This window comes from Suricata suricatta, chromosome 15, assembly GCF_006229205.1.
Source record: "Suricata suricatta isolate VVHF042 chromosome 15, meerkat_22Aug2017_6uvM2_HiC, whole genome shotgun sequence".
NCBI classification, from domain to species: domain Eukaryota; kingdom Metazoa; phylum Chordata; class Mammalia; order Carnivora; family Herpestidae; genus Suricata; species Suricata suricatta.
The window spans coordinates 12,239,681-12,255,327 of record NC_043714.1 but is presented as its reverse complement, the minus strand read 5'-3'; positions in this window follow the sequence as shown (position 1 = coordinate 12,255,327).

Genomic DNA, 15,647 nt, shown 5'->3' with positions numbered 1-15,647 from the left:
ATTAAAAAAATAGTACTTGAGCAAAAACTGAGTGAACAAACTGAGAATACAAATTGAAGGAGTCATTTTTCAGATCAAATCAAGCCAGTTATTATAAATAATTTCAAAAAGTGGATTTTGATGTCAGGTAGGTCTAGGTCCACATTTGGGCTCTTAAATTTGCCTATTATGGGACCTAGGTGTTTACCTAAATCTCCAGGTTTCCAAGTTTATTTTCTCTCTGCAAATGGAAATAACATCTGACTTTCAGAGTTTCACATGCCCTATTTACTTGGAATGTCTCTCTGTCCTTCATCACCGCTTCACCTGGCATCTTGTAGCTTACATATTTATATTACTTCTTCAGCAAAGTCTTCCCTTATCAGCTGATTTATCCATTATGGTTTTGACCACAATGGAAATTGATTCATGGTGAGTATTGTTTAGTGTCTTTCTCCTTCATTAGTCTGTTTATGAGAGCAGAAGTCATTTCTGTATTGTTAATGGCATCTCCTCAGTAGATATTCAATATACACTGTGGAATGGATGAATGGATATCGTATAAAGCATCTGACATAGTAGATAAGCAATAAATGGTAGTTAGTGTATATTCATCATTTATTTTTTATATAATTGCTATAATTGTGTAGTCTTTAATAAAAATCTGCTATGGCATTATTTTGTGCAGTGACCTTTTTTGTCCTATAGAGTTAAGACACTATAGCATAAAAATCAAAGGGCAAATTTTATCACTTCATCAGATGACTGTGTTGGCTCTTATTTACCTGAAGAGTTTTCTAGATGTAAGACTTTTTAGAGTTGAAAATTATCCTTTTGTGCCTGCTAGAAAAAATGCTGATACTCTCTTTAATTTTTACTCAGAGTTAAATACTTTTTTTAAATGATTCACTTTTGATTATAGGTACAAGCATTAAAACAAGATAAAACATGTATCTATGGGCTACCCATTTATAGGCTATGCTATTTATAGGCTAACAAATTTACCGCAGAGTTAGAGGGCACAACCCAAAGGAGCTAGCGGACAGCATTATCTTTCTTCCAAACTGGACCTTTTCTCCCAGCTCCCTGGTCTGAGGCAGGCCATTATTAATTCATGGGAAGTCACTTGGCATCCACCTAGTCAGGCTAGTATTTGCAAAAGGAGAGATAACTCTTCTTAAAAGATGGTCTCCCTCATAATCCTTTACTCCTGTTCCACAAAGGACCTCCTACAAAGGAATTTCCACTGAAAGATTCAGTTTCCTCCATGGCAAAGCCAGGGTCCCACCCCTAATGAGGACTGAGGAATAAGTGGTATGAGCCTTTTAGAAAGTTTTAGAATCCTGACTTTTTAAAAAAATTTTTTTAATGTGCTTTATTTATTTTTGAGAGACAGAGAGAGACAGCACGAGCAGGGGAGGGTCAGAGAGAGAGAGACACAGAATCTGAACACAGACTCCAGGCTCTGAGCTGTCAGCACAGAGCCTGATGTGGGGCCCAAACCCACAACCTGCGAGATCATGACCTGAGTTGAAGTCAGATGCTTAACTGACTGAGCCACTCAGGTGCCCCGGGATCCTGACTTAAACAGCGTTACCAAAGAAAAGAAGTGCAGGCCATATTCCAAGCGTAAATTATTTTCTTCACAAAGGTCATAAAAATTGATTTACAGAATTTAAAAAATAGATATAAGCATAATGACACTACTTCTTATAATCATTGTCAGTAGTAGTTTTGGCACAGATCTGTCCAGAGCCCTTTAAGGTGTGTGTGTGTGTGTGTGTTTAAATTTATGAACTAGACATATAGATAAATCTTTAATGCTTTTCTACTTCGTATGTATACAATAAGCATATGACTGTAGCATAATGCTTTATGAACATCCTTTATGTTACATATTATTCTACAGTATAATTTTATTGATTATGTAATATTTTATGGAAAGAAAGTAACCCTATTGTTGGAAAATTTAAATATTACCTAATTGTTTGACATTGTATAGTTTTATTTCCTTATACATATGAAGCTCTAGTATTATTTCATATGTATTTGCATTCATGACTGATGATTTTATCAGGATATATTTCTAAAAGTGCAGCCTCTTGGTAAAGCATATGCAAGCCTTCAAAGATATTGACACATACTGCCAAGCCATCACCCAAAATTTTTGTGCCAATTTAAACTCATGTATGCAAGTGCATATGAAGGGGTCTGTTTCCTGGTGCCCTCCCGAACACCAATTACTTAATTAAACATCAATGTGTTGTGCTGCGTTGGTGCCAGAAAAGAATCTGATGCCCCATGGCTTTGTTCTTTTGAAAAGTAGCCTATTGAGGTAACATTGCCGCATCTGCTCTCAGGCTGAGTTAATTTTCTGGAGCAACGGGAAGAGTTCTCGAACAACGCTCCATGGGTGTCTTTTCCTTTCTCTGAATTTGCCTGTGGATGTGGATTTCTTTACTGGATAGCTAATGCATATTGCATGCTTACAATGCACTTTATACATATTTAACTTAATGTTTCAGTTACTTCATAGCACAGCTACTGTTATCCCCAGTTTCTAAGTGGGAAAACTGAGGCACAGTGAAATTAAATAAATTATACGTTGAATGTTCTACAGCTAGTGAGTGAGCTGAGATTTGAACAAAGCTGGTCCAACCCAGAATGTCTACTCTTCAGCACTATGTAACATGACCACAGAAAAGGGTGCTGATGAGTAGAAATTTACATTTCTGATGTATTTGTGCAAAAAAACCACATGAATTTATTTGACTAGTCAAAGACGTATGCCATGCCATTACTATGCAGACAAAAACAAAAACAAAGAAAAACAAATAATAGACTTGCCAATTGGACTGGGATTAGGGAATGTTCAGTGAAGACTTAATAAATGAAGTGAGCTTGAACTCAGTCTTAAACAATGACTGTGCCTACCAGGCAGATGTGACATGATGCAAAGAATGACAAGGGCCCGACAAGTGAGGGAGCCGTTGGGCCAAAGCACGGAGGTGTGAAGCCGTATCATGTACCAGGCGGAAGAGCATGCGCTGGGACACCGACTTTGTGAGGAGCAGTTCCCAAGCTGTTCACATCACTTTTCTCCTGGTTGGAAGGCACACCTTCTGCTTCCTATGCCTAGAGTTTAATGTGTGGGGCAGAGGTTTCCTTTAACTTGTGTTACTTACTTTCTGTATCAAAATTTCCTAGGGAGAGGTAGACTGCTCTAGTGTCTGTTAAGTGAATGAATGGATGAATGAATGTTTGCATTCAAGTGTAGGGACTGCCAGATCAAGCAAAGAAAAGGAAGAATGCGGAATTAAGAAGTCTGTCCTTGTTTTGGTTTGGAAAGAGCTGAAGGGACATTTCAACTTTCTTTAAATGGTTCTTGGGGTTCCTTATTATAAAAATTGCTTCTAAATGTGCTGACATTTTTATTCAGTCATTTAGAATGTTCATTAGAGACAGGATCATGAATAATATAAATTTATTACAAAGTCCACTCCTGCAATTAAATGTTTCCTGTAGGTAATTCAAAATAAAAACCTTAATGACAGTTTTTTTCTATGGCAACCATATTCTTTTACATGCCTGGAGCTAAGGCTGAACTGATTTGTGTTGAATTTATTGAGACATAAAACTTACAGTGACCAGGATTCAGTTTGAACTTCTGAATTGTGAAATGTGAATGGTGGGGAAACAATCTCAATTTCATGAATTTAAGCTTACTGATAGACCAATATAACAAAGTGAAACAAATGACATCCTATGCTTGCTCTAACTCCAGCTTGTGTCTACAAAGCGCAGTTGCTATACTCATTGATTTTAGCATATTCAAAACTAACAAAGACTTTTCAAAAATATTCTAATTACCTGGGGGTACCTGGGTGACTCAGCCAAGTAAGCAGCCATCTCTTGACTTCAGCTGAGGTCATGATCTCATGGTTCGTGGGTTCAAGCCCAATGTTGGGCTCTGTGAGGACAGCTCAGAACCTGGATCCTGCTTCGGATTCTGTGTCTCCCTCTGTCTCTGCCCCTCCCTCACTCACGCTCTGTCTCTCTCTCAAAAATAAACAAACATTTAAAATAATGTTTTAAAAATTCTAATTACTTGGAAAAAAGTGAATTGCTTTCTACTGTCTTTTTAGCAATCAATGGCAATAAAGACTGTGCAGGTGCCTTAGAGAATGCTTAATTATCTTTTTGAGATCCTCTGAGGACAATTAATAGAGGTTTGTAAAAAGGGAAAGTTAATTAACTTGCACTAAGGACTATACCCATATAATGAAATATAAATAAAATATTGTTAACATAGGTTGTTTGATACATGATAGGTAATTTTGCAAAATGAAAAAATAAGCAATAAAAATATTTTATTTTTTAATTTTTTATAGATTTTAATTCCAGTATAGTTGAGATACAGTGTTATATTAGTTTCCGGTGTATAAATCATGATTCAGCCATCCCACATATCACCCGGTGCTCCTCAGGGAAGGGCCCGCTTCGTCCCCATCAGCTATTTCACTCATCCCTCCACCCCCCTCCCTTCTGGCAACCATCAGCTTGTTCTTTGTATTTAAGAGTCTGTTTCTTGTGTTCTCTCTCTATCTCTCTTTTTTCCTATACTCATTTGTCTTGTTTCTTAAATTCCATATATGAATAAATCATGGTATTTGTCTTTCTCTGACTTATTTCGCTTAGCATTATATACTCTCTAGTTCCATCCATGTTCCATCCATGTTCCATCCAATATATATTCCATTGTATGTGTATATATATATATATATATATATATATATACACACATATACATATATATATATATATATATGTATACACACACACACACATATATGATACATCTTTATCCATTCATCTGTCAATGGACACTTGGATTGCTTCCAGCGTTTGACTATTGTCAATAATGATGCTATAAACATAAACATGCATATATCTCTCTAAATTAGTGTTTTGGCATTTTATTTTAGTGTTTGGTAGTTTACCCAGTTATGTGTCTACTGATTTATAGGGTAGTTTTATTTTTAATTTTTGGAGAAACCTCCATACTGTTTTCCACAGTGGCTGCACAAGTTTGCATTCCCACCAACAGTACAAGAGGGTCCCCATTTCTCCACATCCTCACCGACACTTGTTACTTCTTAGGATTTTGATTTTAGCCTTTCCAACAGATGTGAGGTGGTATTTCATTGTGGTTTTGATTTGTATTTCACTGATGATGAATGATACTGAGCATATTTTCAAGTGTCTGTTGGCCATCTGGATGTCTTCTTTATAGAAATGTCTGTTCATGCCTTCTGCCCATTTTTAATTGGATTATTTGGTTTTGAGGGGTTGAATCAATTGTATAAGTTATTCATATATTTTGAATACTAATGCTTTATTGGATATGTCCTTTTAAAAAACTTTTTTAGTGTTTATATATTTTTGAGAGACACACACACAGAGTATGAGCAGGGGAGGGGCAGACAGAGAGGGAGACACAGAATCCAGCTTCAGGCTCCAGGCTCTGAGCTGTCAGCACAGAGCCCAACATGGGGCTCATATCCATAAACCATGAGCTCATGACCTGAGCCAAACCCAGGTCAACCTACTCAGCCACCCAGGCACCCCTTAGGTATGTCATTTTTTAAGGTTTATTCATTTTTGAGAGAGAGAGAGAAAGGGCAGAGAAAGGGAGAGAGAAAGAGAATCTCAAGCAGGTTCCTCACTGCCAGTGCAGAGCCCAACTCACAAATCATGAGATCATGACGTGAGCCGAAATCAAGAGTTGGAGGCCTAACCACCTGAGCCACCCAGATGCCCCATTTGGATATGCCATTTGCAAATATCTTCTCCCGATTCACTAGATTGCCTTTTAGTTTTATTGGTTGTTTCCTTCTCTGTACAGAAGCTTTTTATTAATGTAGTCTCAATAGTTTACTTTTATTTTCCTTGTCTCAGAAGACCTGTCTAGAAAAAATGTTGCTATGGCTTACATAAGAAACATTACTGCCTGTTCTCTCTTCAAGGATTTTTATGGTTTCAGGTTTCACATTTAGGTCTTTAATCCACTTTAAATTTATTTTTGTGTATGGTGTAAGAAAGTGGTCCAGTTTCATTCTTTTGCATGTAGCTGACCACGTTTTCCCAGCGCCATTTGTTGAAGAGATCATCTTTTTCCCATTGGATATTATTTCCTGATTTGTCAACGATTAATTGACCATATAATTGTGGGTTTATTTCTGGGTTTTCTATTTTGTCCCACTGATGGATGTGTCTGTTTTGGTGCCAGCACCATACTGTTTTTTATTACTACAGCTTTGTAACGTAAGTGGAAATTCAGAATTGTGATACTTCCACTTTGCTTTCTTTTCCAAAATTGCTTGCTATTCAAGGTCTTTTGTGGTTCCATATAAATTATAGGATTGGTCTAGTTCTATGAAAAATGCTGTTGACATTTTGATAGGGATTGCATTAAATCTATACATTGCTTTGGGTAGTATGGCCATTTTAACAATACTTGTTTTTCTAATCCATAAGCATAGACTGTCTTTCTATTCTTTGTGTCATCTTAAATTTCTTTTATCAGTGTTTTATTTTTTTTATTTTTTTAATGTTTCATTTATTTTTGATACAGAGAGAGACAGAGCATGAGAGGGGGAGGGGCAGAGAGAGAAGGAGACACAGAACCGGAAGCAGGCTCCAGGCTCTGAGCTAGCTGTCAGCACAGAGCCCGATGCGGGGCTCGAAGCCACGAACAACGTGAGATCTGACCTGAGCCGAAGTCAGAGGCTTAACCGACTGAGCCACCCAGGCGCCCCTTATCAGTGTTTTAAAGTTTTCAGAGTACACGTCACTTATTTGGTTAGGTTTATTTCTAGGTATGTTACTATTTTTGGTGCAAGTATAATTTCTATTTCTTCTGCTTCATTATTAGAGTATAGAAACACAACAGGTTTCTGCACGTTGATTTTGTATCCTGTGACTTTACTGAATACATCTATCAGTTCCAATAGTTTTTTGTGGGAGTCTTTTGGGTTTTCTATATATAGTATGTCATCTGCAAATAGCAAAAGTTTTCTTTTTCCTTATCAAGTTGGATGTCTTTATTTCTTTTTGTTGTCTTATTGTTGAAGCTAGGACCTCTAGTACTGTGTTGAAGAAAAGTCATGAGATGGACATCCTGTCTTATTCCTGACCATAGGGGAGAGACACTCTCAGTTGTTTTCCACTGAGCATATTACCTGTGGCTCTTTGATACACAGCCTGTGTTATGTTGAGGGATGTTCCGTCTAAACCTACTCTGTTGAGGCCCTTTATCATGAATGGTTGCTCTATTTTGTCAAATGCATTTTCTACATCTATTGAGAGGATCATTTGGTTCTTCTCCTTTCTTTATTAATGTGTTGTATTATGTTGATTGATTTACAAATATTGAACGACCCTTGCATCCTGGGAATAAACCCCTTGATTTATTGATTTTCAGATTTCTTGATCATGGTGAATGATTTTTTAAAATGTCTTATTGGATTCAGTTTGCTAGTATTTTGTTGTAGATTTTTGCATCTATGTTCATCAGAGATATTGGCCTGTAGTTCTCTTTTCCTCGTGTCTTTATCCGGCTTTGTTATCAGGGTGATAGTGGCCTCATACAATGAATTTGTAAGTTTTCATTCTTCTTCTTCTTTTTCTTCTTCTTCTTCTTTTGGAATAGTTTGAGAAGAACAGGTGTTAACTTATCTCTAAATGTTTGGTAGAATTCACCTACGAAGCTTTCTGGTCCTGGACTTTTGTTTTTTGGGAGTTTTGTGATTACTTATTCAATCTCCATGCTGGTAATTGGCCTGTTCAAACTTTGTATATCGTTTTGGTTCGTTTTTGGTATGTTATATGTTTCTAGGAATTTATCCATTTGTTCTAGGTTGTCCAGTTTGTTGGTATATAGTTTTCCATGGTATTTTTTTATAATTGTATTTCTGTAGTGTTGTTATTTCTCTTCTTTCATTTGCGATTTTATTTGAGTTTTTGTTTTGTTTTGTTTTTTTGCTTTCTTGCTTTCCGTCCTTCCTTCCTTCCTTCTTGAGTCTGGCTAGAGGTTCATCAATTTTATTGACCATTTGAAAGAACCAACTCCTGGTTTCATCAACCTGTTCTATTGTTTTGTTTTTTTAGTTTCTATAGCATTTATTTCTGTTCTAATCTTTACTATTTCCTTCCTTTGGGGGTTTTGTTTGTTGTTCTTTTTCCAACTTTTTTAGGTGTAAGATTAGATTGTTTATTTGTGATTTTTCTTGCTTCTTGAGGTAGGCCTATATTGCTATTAACTTTCCTCTTAACACCACTTTTGCTGCATCCCAAGGTTTTGGATCATTGTGTTTTTATTTTCATTGTTTCCATGTACCAAAACATTTTATAGCCAGATTGTCACTTTATCTAAAATCATTCCCTTAAAAGGTATGTTTTCTAGTTTGATCATTTCCTTTATTTTCCCCTTAAATTATCTCTTCTTAGAAGTTGGCCAGACCTCCTGAGTAATCCATGGGAATGCACATGATAAGTTTCTGACCTTTCATAGATGCTCAAGGAAAACAGAGTCATTATGAATGCTATTTGCAAGTCTGAAATCACCGCAGACTACTGTATAACTGTTCCTCCAGACATTTTATTGAATATCCCAACTCAGTCTTACCTTCTTCTTAGAGGAAAAACTCATCCTACTCTTCTTTATTCATATTGAGGTCCTTAAAGAAGAAATTTGGGAGTATTTTTTAAATTACCCATTGTTACAGAATTACTTAATGAAATTCTATGTTAAGAAGAAAAGTCCTCTGTGATACTAATGTGAATCAAGGGCATATGTTTCAATTACCTGAGAAAGGCATAGTATATTAGCATGCTTTTCTATGCTTTGTAATATTATACATCATATTTTGTCATGTTGTCTCTGATTTTTTCACGAGGAATAGCCTAAGTGAAGGGTATTGCACCTTAAAAATTACCACTTATTCTAGACCATGTGTTTTGAATTTGGATTTTATATCACCAAAGAGTAGATTGTCTTTTTTTTTTAAGATTTTTAATGTTTATTTTATTGTTGATACAGAGAGAAATAGAGCATGAGTGGGGGAGGGGCAGAGAGAGAGGGAGACAGAATCTGAAGCAGGCTCTAGGCTCTGAGCTGTCAGCACAGAGCCCGATGCGGGGCTCAAACCCACAAACCTGTGAGATCATGACCTGAGCCAAAGTCGGACACATAACTGACTAAGCCACCCAGGCACCCCAAGAGTAGATTATGTCTTAAAATGAGCATGCAACAATGAGTCCAAGGAATAATGAGTATTTGTGCCCCTTAATATTGCTATCTAGAAGACTACAATGCATTTAGCCTTGCTCAGCACTGGTCTTCACAGTGTTTTTGTACTTGAACAAGGCTCAATACTAACAACTACTCTATGCTCTAAGTCTCATCTGATGACTTGGTGCATGTTGAACCGAGAAATTAAATCTCCGTCACTCAGAGACATGCAGGAGACCACTCACAACTCATAGCAGAATGGTACAACTCCAGGTGGAATGATACTTAAATTTTCATGGAACCTTTTATGTTCGCAAGGCTTTAACATCTAGCTAGAAGGCAAAAAGACTCAGGAGACAGTTTCTCTGATTATAACAAGGAGAATGAGCCAGAAAAGCTGCAATATCACAACTAATCATGTTGGAGTAACCAGTATCAGATTTTGCCTCCTGGCATAAACAACTAGAAAAACAAGTGGACAGAATCTATATGAAACAGGTGATATACACATTGAACAACAGCTACTGCAGGATTGTGATCCCTGAGAAAATTAAAATAAACCAAGAAGCGTATAAGTCATCCTGATATTTTTTAGGGAGGCACCTTCAGAATCAGAGTATAGGCGCAGATCATGTAGATTTTGCTGAATTGAAGAGATAGAAGTTGCATTTTGATGAGGCCTTAGTAGCTGAAATTTTAAAGACATAGTGTTGAAGAGAAGAGAGGCATGCAGAGAAAGAGCAGCAGAAATCCACAGAGAGTGCCACTTGAGTTTGTTGCTGAACATTCATTTGCTCATGTATAGGATAAATCCCTCGAAGCCAGGCAAAGATACATTCTGAGCTATAAAATAAGCCATTCCCAGATATCACCCCGCATGTAAAATGTTCGAGGCACAGCCTGCCAGCGTGGGGGTGACTCACTGAACAGTCAGGCTATTCAGTAGAGAAATCTGGAGAATCAGGTCTCAGCAATAAGGCTGATTTGCACCTATGGTAAACCTATTGTGGACTCACCTTAAACAGCTTTAAAAATAAGCCTCAAAACGATCAAGCTGTGCCACAAATAATTTACCTATAAAGACAATTTTTTAAAGGAAGACAAAACACTCCAGACAAAAATGCAACAAACAAAATGACCAACACCCAATTAAAATTTACTAGAATATGAAAAACAAGAAAAAATCTTAGCCACAGCCAAAAGAAAATTTAGACTATATAAAGAACCAAATATGAAAGATGTGATGGAATCAGTAGAGAAGGAGTCTAAAGCAGCAATTACAAGCATAATTAATAGTTTAAAGAAAATGTAAACCTAAAGACAAAAGAGAGAATTCATAAAAATGAACCAAAGATTATATCTAGACCAGAAAAATACAGTATGGGTGTTGTGAAGTCCCTTGTAAGTGTAACATGTAATAAGTTACTTAACATTCCGTAAACTTGAAGACGTAAGGAAAATTAGATGACAGGTTAGCATAAAGAGAAAAAAATTAAAACTTTAAAAATTAAATAATGCCTCAGCAACTTGTAGGAAAATATAAATCAGTTTAGCATATGGGGTTTCTAAAATAACTTTATTTATTTATTTTGAGAGAGAGAGGGGGGAGAAAGGGCAGAGAAAAAGGGAGAGAGAACCCCAAGCAGGCCAACATGGGGCTCAATCTCATGACCATGAGATCACGACCTGCGCTGACATCAAGCGTTGGTCCCTTAACTGACTGAACCACCCAGGTGTCCCTAACAGATGTTGAATTTTAGTTCCCAAAATGGAGAAAAGCTACAAAACATTCAAAGGAATAATATTGCCATTCCTGCTGTTAGGGCTGGGAATTTTATTTTGTTGATTCTTTGGGGTTTTATACATAAAGAATCATGTCATCAGTGGGCAAAGATAGTTTTATTCGTTCTTTCCCTTTCTGAATACTTTTCTGTTCCTGTCTTGTCTTACTACAGTTATTTGGAATTCCAGTAAAATGTTGAATAGAAGTGGTGAAAGAGAACATCCTTATCTTGCCTCTGAGTACAGAGGGGAGATGTTCAATTCTTCATCATTAAATGTGATGTGAGCTAAAGCCTTTTGAGATACTGTTTATCAAATTGAGGAAGTTCCCCTGAAATGCTAGGTTTCTGAGACCTTTTATTTTGAAAGGGTGTTCAACTTCATCATATCTTTTTTTCTTTACCAAATGATACAGTCATGATTGTTTGTCTTCAGCCTGTTGATAAGGAGATTCCATTTATGGATTTTCAAATGTTGAATCAATCTCATAACTGAAAAAAATCCCAATTGGCTGTAATATGCAGTTCTTTTCATACATTGGTGGATATAATTTGCTAATGTTTTGTTGAAACTTTTTGCATCTATATTCAGGACAGATATTGGTTTGCAGTTTTTTTTTTCTTATAATGTCTTTATTAGCATTAGAATAATGCTGGATAGAATGAATTAGGATGTGTTCACTTTGCTTCTAGTTTCGGGTTGAGATTTTGGAGAATCGGTTTCAATTACTCCTTAAATATTTGGTAGAATGCATTACTAAAACCATCTGGGTTTAGTGCTTTCTGTTTTTTAAGATTTTAAGTCAATGTTTTGATTTCGTTAACAGATACAAATCTATTCAGTTGATCCATTTCTCCTTGTGTAAGCTTTGCGGGTTTGTGTTTTCCAAGCAGCTGGCCCATTTCATCTGAGTTCCCAAATTTGTGGACATAGAGTTCTTTACAGTATATCTTTATTTTTCTTCTAATGTCCATGGGATTCATAGTGAGAAGCCCTTTCATATTTTTGGTATTCATTACTTGTATGTTCTTTTTTTTTTTTCTTGACAATCTAGATAGAGACTTAATAATTTCGTGTGTGTGTTTTCAAAGAGCCAGCTTTGAGGCTCACTGATACATCTCTGTTGTTCTCGTATTTTCATTTTCCTTGGTTTCTGCTCTAATTTTTAACATGTCTTTTCTTCTGCTTGCCTTAGGCAAATTATTATTCTTCCTCCAGTTTCCTAAGGCACAAATATAAATTCTTGATTTTAGTACCTTCTTCTTTTCCAATAAATTCATTCAATGCTATACATTTCCCTCAAAGCACTGCTTTCAGTGAGTCACACAAACTTTGATAAGTTGTATTCTCATTAAATTCAAAATATTTTTAAATTTCTTCTGAGAATTCTTTGACCCCTGTGTCTTAGGTATGTTGCTTAACTGGTAAATATTGGGGCTATTCTAACTATCTTTCTCTTATTGATTTCTGGTTTAATTTTATGGTGATCTAAAACACAGTTTTTATTACTTCTGTTTTTTTAATATATGTAAAGTATTTTTTATAGTCTAGAATGAGATCTGTCTTGATAAATGTTTAGTGCAAGCTTGAGAAAAATGTTTATTCTACTGTTGTTTGAGGTAGTGGTGTATAAATGTCAGGTAGATATAGTTGATCGATAGTGTTGTTCAAGTCAATTATAGCCTTGAGTATTTTCTGTCTGTCTTATCTATCAGTACTGAAAATGAGGCACTGAAATCTGCAACTGGAATGGTGGAATTGTCTATCCATCTGCAGTGCTATCAATTTTTTACTCAAGTATGTTGATAATTCGATGTTGGGTACATATACATTTAAGATTATTATGCCTTCCTGGAGAATTGATATCTTAACATTATGTAAAAACACTTTATCTCTAAAAGTCAGTTTATTTTTGAAGTCTTCTTTGTCTGAAATTAATATAACTACTCAGTCTTTCTTTATATTCATGTTATTCCAGTATATCTTTTTCCATCCTTTTGCTTTGAAACTAATTGATTATTTATAAAGTAAGGTCCTTATAGTCAACATATAGTTAGGTCTTATTTTTTATTACCCACCTTGACAATCTATCTTTTAATTGGTGTAGTGGAGTATTCACATTTAAAGGATTTCTTAAGGGGCGTCTAGGTGGCTCAGTCGGTTGAGTGGTTGGTTGAGCGTCTGACTTTGGCTCAGGTCATGATCTCATGGTTTGTGGGTTCAAACCCCACATTGGGCTCTGTGCTGCCAGCTCGCTCATAGCCTGGAGCCTGCCTCAGATTCTTTGTCTCCCTCTCTCTCTGCCCCTCCCTCACTCATGCTCTGTCTCTCTCTCTCAAAGATAAATAATGAACATTAAAAAATAAATCAACTAATTTAATTAAACAAAGGTTTTATTAAAGTAGTTTATTAAATACTTATCATGTTTATAACTTTCTGTTTAGTGTGTATGTCCTTTGCTTCCCCTTTGTTCTCTTTTACCTTCTCTGATTTTAACTGAGCATTTTACATGATTGATTTTATCTCCTCTCTTAGCACCTCAGTTATATTTCTGTTAAAATGTTTAATGGTTTCTCTAGAATTTGCATTCTATATTTACACTAATCTTAATGCATCACAAACAATACGAGGCCACTTTACATATAGTTCAGGTAATTTACGAGAGAGTGTTCCCTATTCCTTTGTCCTGTCCTTTATTACAGAGCTGTCTTTTGTGTCATTTAGTTACTTGCGATAATCAGCCAATACTCTGTTGTTGGTATCACTGTAAACAAACATCCTTTAGATGAACTGAAGATTAGAAAAGTAAAAGATTTTATTTTAACTCATATATTCCTTCTCTGATAATCTTCTTTGGTTAAAATTGAATTTCTAACCTATATCATTTTTCTTCTTCTTGGATATCTTTTATTTATTTATTTATTTATTCATTTATTTAACTTATTATAAAACAGGTCTATTGGTAATAAATATACTCAGTTTTTGTCTGAGAAAGTCTTTCTTTCTCCTTCAGTGTTAAAGGAGAGTTTTATTGAATGCAGAATTCTAGATGGTAGGTTGTTTCTCTTTTTACCCTTTAAATATTTCTGAAGTGTTCATTACTTGTATTATTACTTGCGTGGATTCTGATGAGAAACCTGTATTTCTTATTTATTTGCTGAGATAAATAGGCCTTCAGCACGATGTGTTACGTTAATCTGGTGAGGAGCCAGGCTTTGTTGAATGTATACCTTACTCTGTGGCGCTGGAGGCTTCATTTCCACTGGCTTTTGTCTTTCTTGTTGACTTCGGGCCTTGCTATGAGTAGCTTTTAGGTAGAATTTGCATTTTGCAGCTCTTTCTGGTGTAATCTCCAGTTAATGTACTGAAGCCCTGTTGGTGTAGTGGAAAAGCATTCTATAATCTTAAGATTGAATGTCAGCCTTTGGAGTAGGTGTTTCTGGGCTGTGACCTTCACAAATATTTCTTAGCTTTTTCTCCCCTTTTAGGTGATCCTGGAAAGCTAGAGGGAACTGGAGTCAGAGAAATGCCTTTCTCTCAGGGAAGGTAACGATCTGGTAAGGGCTTCCCCCTGGACAGTTGGTCTCAGTTTTTGAGAATGCACTGGGCATGTTTTATAATGGTTACCTGTCTCTTGCCCCTGCCAATGCCAAGAGGAAATCTGCCTCAGCACTGCACCAGGAGAACATGGGTTTCCTGGAACTAAAATCCACAGAAATATGGGGATGCCCCTCAGAATAGGGGTACCAGAACCTTCTCACTTAAGCTTGTTCTTATCCAGTTTCCGTCAGTTTACCAAAGTTGCCATTTAAATGCACCTGCCAGTCTCTGGCTCCAGCAGTGTCTGCTCCGTGTCGGCATATGTGGGTTGTGACTGGATTCGGGGACGGTGAATTGTGGAGCAACCTGAGCCTTTCAGTGGCTCCCACAAGAGTCATTGACTTTCAGTTCTGCTTTTTCTTGTAAAGACAGGAGTGATGACATCCAAGATCTTGACATGGAAGAGCAGAAACCAATGGTCTATTCTACCTTAACTTTTAACAGTCCTTTCCTACTTGGATCCTAAGTGTCCATTAACTTTTTCTGTGATCTCAAACAAGGTAACAGTAATATTTATTTCAAATGACAGTTCTGGAACATACTTCTCCATCCCTTCCATGTACATAAGCACAGAAGCTATTTGAAATTCTCGGAGCTCTCAGATTGCTGTGTCAGAATCACCCGGGGACATCAGCTGTAGTCTCCCTCTCCTCCCTGCCTCACACTAATTAAGTTTTCTACAAAGCCAGTGTCGGGAATCTCTCTTCTGCCAAGGGTGACTGTACCCACCGACGGCCAGTGACTGTGTAACAACCAGTGTTTGTTCTCCACGTGTTGCTGCCTGACATTTCCTGAGTTTCCTGTCCTCAGGAATGTTAGGGGAGTGCTGACGTTTGGGGAACTGAAAGAAGGCAGGTATGGCTTGCTATAAAAAATAAACTATTGTGTAGTTCAAGTTAGGCTAGAGAAGTTGGTACCAGCTTGTAGAACATGTTACCTCCTTATGAAGCTCCAGAAAGATTTTAAGTTTAAAAAGGGTGCTATCTTTTTTTTT